The following is an 8,301-nucleotide window of genomic DNA, read 5'->3' as shown; positions in this document are numbered from 1 at the left end:
AGCGTACAGGTAGATAGTGCATATCAAAGTAGAGTACTCACTATTCGGGGTTTGGGGAGGAAGATTTGGGACGAATATTGATACGGTGTGGTTGGTAGTATTGGGCCCGTACTACCGAAGACACCGGGTCGGTGGGAGACCCAAGTAAGAATCCCTGGATATCGGAGACTGAGTAGGGTTGCGTATCAAGTGCAATTGTACTTGATGGAGTCTCTGATAATTTTATGTTGTATTTCAGAGACATCATGGTTACCACACGCCACGGGGCGAGTTCGAGCGGTGTGAGCGACGAGGATATTCGTCAGATGATACAGGAGGAGGTAGCTGCAGGGATCCGGGCTGAGATCCCGGAGATGTTTGGGTCTATTAAGACCACTCTAATGGAGACATTCGAAGAGCGGTACGCTGCACTGACTGAGACTGCAGCCGCTGCCGCTACCGTAGCCGTGGCCGCTGCCAGGCCGCAAGGGGGCGATTCGTTGCTATTCCGGGAATTCAGCAACACGAAACCCCCTGAGTTCGATGGGACGCAGGATCCGATTGCATCGATGAGGTGGATCGCCGACATTGAAGGGTGATTCTACACTTGCTCATGCCCGGAGCACCTGAGGGTACGGTTCGCTTTGAACCAGCTCCGTCTGGGAGCGAAGGATTGGTGGAAGTTCGTGACGGTGAACTTTACTTTGGTGGAGATTACAGCGGTGACATGGGAGAGGTTTACTGACATGTTCAGGGACGAGTACGTTCCCCCAGTGGAGAGGGAACGATTGATTCAGGAGTTCTTGACTCTTAAGCAGGGTACTGATTCCGTTGCGGTGGTCACACGGAAGTTTCACGAGAGGGCGATGTTCTGCCCCGAGCTGGTGTCTACAGAGCAGTCACGGATGAGCCGGTATTTAGGCGTTCTGAGGAGGGATATACGGGAGTTTGTGTCAAACTCCACCTATCGTACTTTCACTGAGCTTCAGGTGAATGCCAGGAAGCGCGAGATCGAGTTGGAGACCCAGGCCAGGGAGGAGGCCGAGTCTCGGTAGGTGGACCGGCAGCCGGCTCAGTCTCAGCCGGCAGCCAAGCGGATCAAGTCTGCTGATTCGAGGATGGGAGGTTAGAAGGGCCGCACTTGCGGGAAGTGCGGCAAAAGTCATGAGGGGGCGTGCCGAGCTGGTGGTTGCTACAAGTGTGGCAAGGAAGGACACATTGCCAGGGATTGTCCTAAGGGGTTTATGGTTTGTTTTCATTGCAACCAGACAGGCCATCGGAAGGCCGAGTGCCCGCAGCTTCGTCAGGGATCTACACCTACTACCAGGACTACTGAGACTCGACCGGCGAAGGTCGAGGCCCCGAGGGCTCGCGGGAGAGCCTTTCAGCTGACTGCGGAAGAGGTCCGCGCTGCGCCCGATGTTGTGGCAGGTATGCTGTAATTCACGTATTTATTTAAAGTCGAGATGTTATGCTTATGTTAATATATGTGTAGGTACTTTTCTTGTGAACTCTATGCCTGCTCTAGTGTTATTTGATTCGGGTGCGAGTAGATCCTTTGTATCTTTAGCTTTTAGTCAGCATATCAGTATTAGTCGTGAGCTGTTAAGTCGGCCTCTGAGCGTTTCTATAGCGGCCGAGAGGGTGGTTTGTGCCACGGAGGTTCTTCGGGGATGCGTACTGGAGATTTTCGGGGTTGAGTTTCCGATTGATCTAGTTCCTATTGCGATGGGTGATGTCTGTGTCATCGTGGGCATGGACTGGTTGAGCCGATTCAGCGCTGTCATCGACTGTGAGCGCCAGCTGGTGACTATACGAGACCCTAGTGGGGGAGTTCTTACGGTGTACGGCGAGGGTACCCGTTCAGGATCAGCTTTTTGTTCGGCCGCTAGGGCGAGGCAATGTCTACAGCAGGGATGTAAGGGTTTTGTGGCGTATGTGATGGATACGCGGGAGGCTTCCGAGAGACCGAGGTCAGTGGAGGAGGTTCCAGTGGTGCGCGAGTTTCCAGATGTTTTTCCCGAGGAGTTGCCGGGAGTACCTCCTGCGAGGCAAGTAGAGTTTGGTATCGATCTGATTCCGGGGGTTGCGCCTATTGCGAAGGTGCCTTATCGTCTCGCAACTCCAGAGATGCAAGAGTTGTCCTCGCAACTCCAGGAGTTGCTGGGGAAGGGATTTATTCGGCCGAGCAGCTCGCCGTGGGGAGCACCGATTCTGTTCGTCAAGAAGAAGGATGGTTCACACCGGATGTGCATTGACTACCGGGAGTTGAACAAGGTAACGGTCAAGAACCGCTATCCGTTACCGAGGATCGATGATTTATTCGATCAGTTGCAAGGGGCATCTTGGTTTTCCAAGATCGATCTGAGATCAGGGTACCATCAGGTAAGAGTGCGGGATGAGGACGTCCAGAAGACAGCATTTAGGACGCGATATGGGCATTATGAGTTCGTGGTGATGCCTTTTGGGCTCACCAATGCCCCAGCAGTGTTCATGGACCTCATGAACAGGGTATCCAGGCCGATGCTGGATCGGTCTGTGATTGTATTTATCGACGACATCCTGGTGTATTCGCGATCTAGACTGCAGCATGAGGGACATTTGAGGGAGGTCCTTGGGGTACTGAGGTCGGAGAAGCTATATGCAAAATTCTCCAAATGTGACTTCTGGTTGCGGGAGGTCCAATTTCTTGGACATGTTGTTAATCAGGCAGGGATATTGGTCGATCCGGCCAAGGTCGCGGCAGTGATGAGTTGGGAGGTACCGAAGTCACCTTCCGAGATCAGGAGTTTCCTTGGGTTGGCGGGGTACTATCGGAGGTTTATTAGAGACTTCTCCAAGATCGCAGTACCGCTCACCAGACTGGCCCGGAAGGGTGTTGCATTCTCATGGGGACTCGAGCAACAGACTTCTTTCGAGACACTTCGCCAGAGATTGTGCGAAGCCCCGGTATTAGCTCTCCCGGAAGGGAGGGAAGATTTTGTCGTATATTGCGACGCATTGATTTCAGGATTGGGTGCAGTGTTGATGCAGAGAGGTCATGTGATAGCTTATGCATCGAGGCAGCTAAAGCCTCACGAGGCGAGATATCCCACGCATGACTTAGAGTTGGGGGAAGTAGTGTTCGCTCTCAAGATTTGGCATCACTACCTGTATGGGGTTCGATGTACGATATACACGGACCATAAGAGTTTGAAGTATTTGATGGATCAACCCAACCTAAATATGCATCAGAGGAGATGGTTGGATGTGGTCAAGGATTATGACTGCGAAATCCTATACCACCCGGGCAAGGCTAATGTGGTAGCTGATGCATTGAGCCGCAGGGCGGAGAGCACTCCATTGCGAGATGTATGTCTGAGACTGACGGTGATGACTCCGGTATTGGATGCTATTCGTGGGGCACATGCCGAGGCTGTGAGATCCGAGATGCAGAAGAAAGAACGGGTCGTTGGGTTAATTTCAGAGTTCGTTAAGGATGGACGAGGACTTCTGACGTTTCAAGGTCGGATTTGGGTACCGTTCGTGGGCGGTACGCGTGTTACTTTGATGGAGGAGGCTCACAGATCGAAATTTTCGATCCATCCCGGTGCTACGAAGGTGTATTTGGACTTGAGGAAGGAATACTGCTGGCCCTGTATGAAGAGAGACGTCGCCTGGTTCGTTGAGAGGTGTTTGACCTGCCGTAGAGTTAAGGCCGAGCACCAGAGACCGCATGGTAAGTTGCAGCCTTTGGAGATTCCTGAGTGGAAGTGGGGGAGCAGATTACTATGGATTTCATCACCAAATTGCCGAGAACTGCCAGAGGAGTCGATGCAATTTGGGTGATTGTGGATAGATTGACGAAGAGTGCACACTTTCTTGCTATCAGCGAGAGTTCATCAGCGGAGAAGTTGGCGGAGTTATATGTGAGAGAGGTGGTATCTCGGCATGGAGTGCCGATCTCGATTGTTTCGGACCGTGATGTACGCTTCACTTCCAGGTTCTGGAAGAAATTCCATGAGGAGATGGGTACTAAACTACATTTTAGTACCGCATACCATCCCCAGACAGACGGTCAGAGCGAGCGGACGATTCAGACACTGGAGGACATGCTTCGAGCGTGTGTGTTAGACTTTGGGGGTAGCTGGGATGCGCATTTACCTTTGGCATAGTTTTCCTACAACAACAGCCATCATTCGAGCATTGGTATGCCACCTTTTGAGTTGTTGTATGGTAGGAGGTGTCGGACCCCCATTTGCTGGGGAGAGGTGGGACAGAGAGTGATGGGCAGTACAGAGATCGTATTCCAGACGACAGAACAGATTCAGCAGGTTAGACAGAGGTTATTGACCGCCCAGAGCCGACAGAAGAGTTATGCGGACAGACGACGGTCCGAGCTTGAATTTCAGGTTGGCGACTTCGTCCTCTTGAAGGTTTCTCCTTCGAAAGGAGTGATCCGGTTCAGGAAGAGGGGCAAGTTGGGGCCCCGGTTCATAGGTCCATTTCGTGTGATTGCAAGGGTAGGCCGGGTAGCTTATCGGTTGGAGTTGCCAGCAGAGTTGGGACAGATCCACAATACCTTTCACGTATCGCAGTTGAGGAAGTGTATAGCCGATGAATAGGCAGTGGTTCCACTAGAGGATATTCAGGTGGATGCGAGCCTGAATTACACCGAGAGACCAGTAGCTATCAGGGATCGGAAGATCAAGGTTCTGAGGAACAAGGAGGTACCTCTGGTGTTGGTTCAGTGGCAACACCGGAAAGGATCAGAGATGACTTGGGAGCCGGAGCGTGAGATGCGGGAGCAACATCCAGAGTTATTTGCAGAGTGAGACTTCAAGGGCGAAGTCTAGTCCTAGTGGGGGAGAGTTGTAACAGCCCGGAATTTCAGGTATTTTTATAATATTGTTTTTGGGGTGTTTTAGGAGGGGACTCGGCGAGTTGGAGCCAGACTCGCCGAGTAGGACCACAGACTGGGTTGCGGGTTCGCGATTGGACTCGACGAGTCCATTATGGACTCGGCGAGTCTGCGCTGTTCAGCGGAAACCCTAGCCGTTTGGTTTTGGAACGTATATAATGCACTTATAGGCCGTCATTGTCCGTATTTAGTCGACTGAGAAGAACCCTAAATGGATGTGGGCATCTAGAGCAAGATTGAAGGATATTAGGACCTTGAAGAAATTGTTGTGGTAGGAGGAGAAGAGTTTTGGCTAAAGGAACAGCAAGGGATTCGAGTTCTGAGGTTTGGGGACACAGAGAGTGCGTTATTCAGGTAATATTTCGGATCTTTTCTGTTATGTTGATGTGTGCATGGATTTAGGGTTTATGGAACCCATTTGGTGATTAGATGGATTATTACCTTGTTACCCAAACGACTATAACCCTGTATTAGGACCTTTAGAGGTCCAGAAGGTCCCATGCTTGTGTATTTCGGGACAATACTTATCTCAGGAAGCAGTTTGATCGACTGCATGGCATGGACTCGCCGAGTCCGATGAACAGACTCGGCGAGTAGCTTGGAGATTGACTGGAACTCGTCGAGCTGTTCTTCAGACTCGACGAGTGGAGTCGGGGTGGCCCCGCGATTCTTCCACGAGGATCTCGTCGAGCCAAGAGGGATACTCGACGAGTAGAAAGGGAACATCAGGGAAAGTTGGGGAGGACGTCTAGACTCGCCGAGTCGCCTTTGCACTCGCCGAGTCCGGTCAAGCTGACCGTTGACCATTGACCGTTGACCAGAGTTGACCTACATGTAATTTTTTAGGGTCAGTTGTCTTGAAAGATAAAAGTATTAATAAGGGTTATATGATATTATAGGGAGTCTGTAGCTCGGCGGATCGAGTGCGAGTGATTTCAGGAGTCGCTAGCTTTCATTACCCGCGAGGTGAGTCTTCTCACTATACGGTACCCGGAAGGGTTTGACTGTGTGACCGGAAGGTCGGATATGATTTGTATTATACGTGCTATAAATGGTAAGGTATTTGCTATGTGTGCTATGTATGTTTATACGGGCCGGAAGGCAATATGTTATGTGACTGAAAGGTCGGATATGATATATGATATATGTGCTATATGTGTTAAGATTAATGTATTAATTGCTGTGTATGTTTATGGGCCGGAAGGCAATATGTTATGGGCCGGAAGGCAATATGTTATGGGCCGGAAGGCATTATGTTATGGGCCGGAAGGCAATATGTTATGGGCCGGAAGGCGATTATCTCAAGGCCTGGAAAGGCGTATATGCGTAAGTAGTATACTGGGGAACTCACTAAGCATTTATGCTTACAGTTGTCATGTATGTGTTTCAGGTACTAGCGAGGACCGTGGGAAGGCGCCGGCATGACGCGTACACACTGTTGATGTTTTGAGATCTTGGGGACTTATGATTGTATTTTGATATGAAATTTGGAATAATTATATTTGGTTGAAATAATTCACTTTATTTTAAATGAAAATTTTGTTTGAAAATTTGCGTTGTTACAATAAGTGCTATAAATGGAAAGGTAATTGCTATGCGTGCTATGTATGTTTATATGGGCCGGAAGGCAATAGGTTATGTGACCGAAAGGTCGGATATGATATATGATATATGTGCTATATGTGTTAGGATAAATTTATTATGTGCCATGTATGTTTATGGGCCGGAAGGCAATATGTTATGGGCCGGAAGGCGATTATGTTACGGGCCGGAAGGCGTGGTGTTGTAGACCGGAAGGTCTGGGCCTGGAAAGGCGTATATGTGTAAGTAGTATACTGGGGAACTCACTAAGCATTTATGCTTACAGTTGTTATGTATGTGTTTCAGGTACTAGCGAGGACCGTGGGAAGGCGCCGGCGTGATGAGTACACACTGTTATTATTTTGAGATCTTGGGGATGTTATGATTGTATTTTGATATGAAACTTGGAATAATTATATTCAGTTGAATAAAATCACTTTATTTTAAATGAAAATTTTGTTTGAAAATTTGCGTTGTTACAATTGGTACCAGAGCCTTGGTTTGAGGGATTCGGGTGTACCTTCGGGTGTAACTGAACTCAAACCGAGGATTTGAGGAAAATCTTTTAAAAATAATAAAGGCATAAGCTTTTATAAATGGTAAAGTGGTAAACAAGAAAGAAGCAGTGTGTACGATCAGCCAGCGCCCGAACGGTAAAGATCCCCAGAATACCTTACAATGTTATGTTATGCAATGAATTATGAATTGTTATGCATGCTAGAAGGCTAGGTATTCATAATAGGACTAGAGTGGCCTGATTTGTGATGCCTTAGTCTAGGGAGTTTGCCGATATGAGATATTTGATAGCGTGCAGGTAGATAGTGCATATCCAAAGTAGAGTACTCACTTTTCGGGGTTTGGGGAGGAAGATTTGGGGACGAATGCTGATACGGTGTGGTCGGTAGTATTGGGCCCGTACTACCGAAGACACCGGGTCGGTGGGAGACCCAAGTAAGAATCCCTGGATATCGGAGACTGAGTAGGGTTGCGTATCAAGTGCAATTGTACTTGATGGAGTCTCTGATAATTTTATGTTGTATTTCAGAGACATCATGGTTACCACACGTCACGGGGCGAGTTCGAGCGGTGTGAACGACGAGGATATTCGTCAGATGATTCAGGAGGAGGTAGCTGCAGCGATCCGGGCTGAGATCCCGGAGATGTTTGGGTCTATTAAGACCACTCTGATGGAGACGTTCGAAGAGCGGTACGCCGCACTGACTGAGACTGCAGCCGCTGCCGCTACCGCAACCGTGGCTGCTGCCAGGCCGCAAGGGGGCGATTCGTTGCTATTCCGGGAATTCAGCAACACGAAACCCCCTGAGTTCGATGGGACGCAGGATCCGATTGCTGCAATGCGGTGGATCGCCGACATTGAAGGGTGCTTCTACACTTGCTCATGCCCGGAGCACCTGAGGGTACGGTTCGCTTTGAACCAGCTCCGTCTGGGAGCGAAGGATTGGTGGAAGTTCGTGACGACGAACTTCACTCTGGCGGAAATTACAGCAGTGACATGGGAGAGGTTTACTGACATGTTCAAGGACGAGTACGTTCCCCCAGTGGAGAGGGAACGATTGATTCAGGAGTTCTTGACCCTTAAGCAGGGTACTGATTCGGTTGCGGTGGTCACATGGAAGTTTCACGAGAGGGCGATGTTCTGCCCCGAGCTGGTGTCTACAGAGCAGTCACGGATGAGCCGGTACTTAGGCGTTTTGAGGAGGGATATCTGGGAGTTTGTGTCAAACTCCACCTATCGTACTTTCACTGAGCTTCAGGCGAATGCCAGGAAGCGCGAGATCGAGTTGGAGACCCAGGCCAGGGAGGAGGCCGAGTCTCGGTAG

This window comes from Lactuca saligna, chromosome 7, assembly GCF_052625555.1.
Source record: "Lactuca saligna cultivar CGN05327 chromosome 7, ASM5262555v1, whole genome shotgun sequence".
Lineage (NCBI taxonomy): Eukaryota > Viridiplantae > Streptophyta > Magnoliopsida > Asterales > Asteraceae > Lactuca > Lactuca saligna.
Note: the sequence above shows the minus strand (reverse complement) of the source record.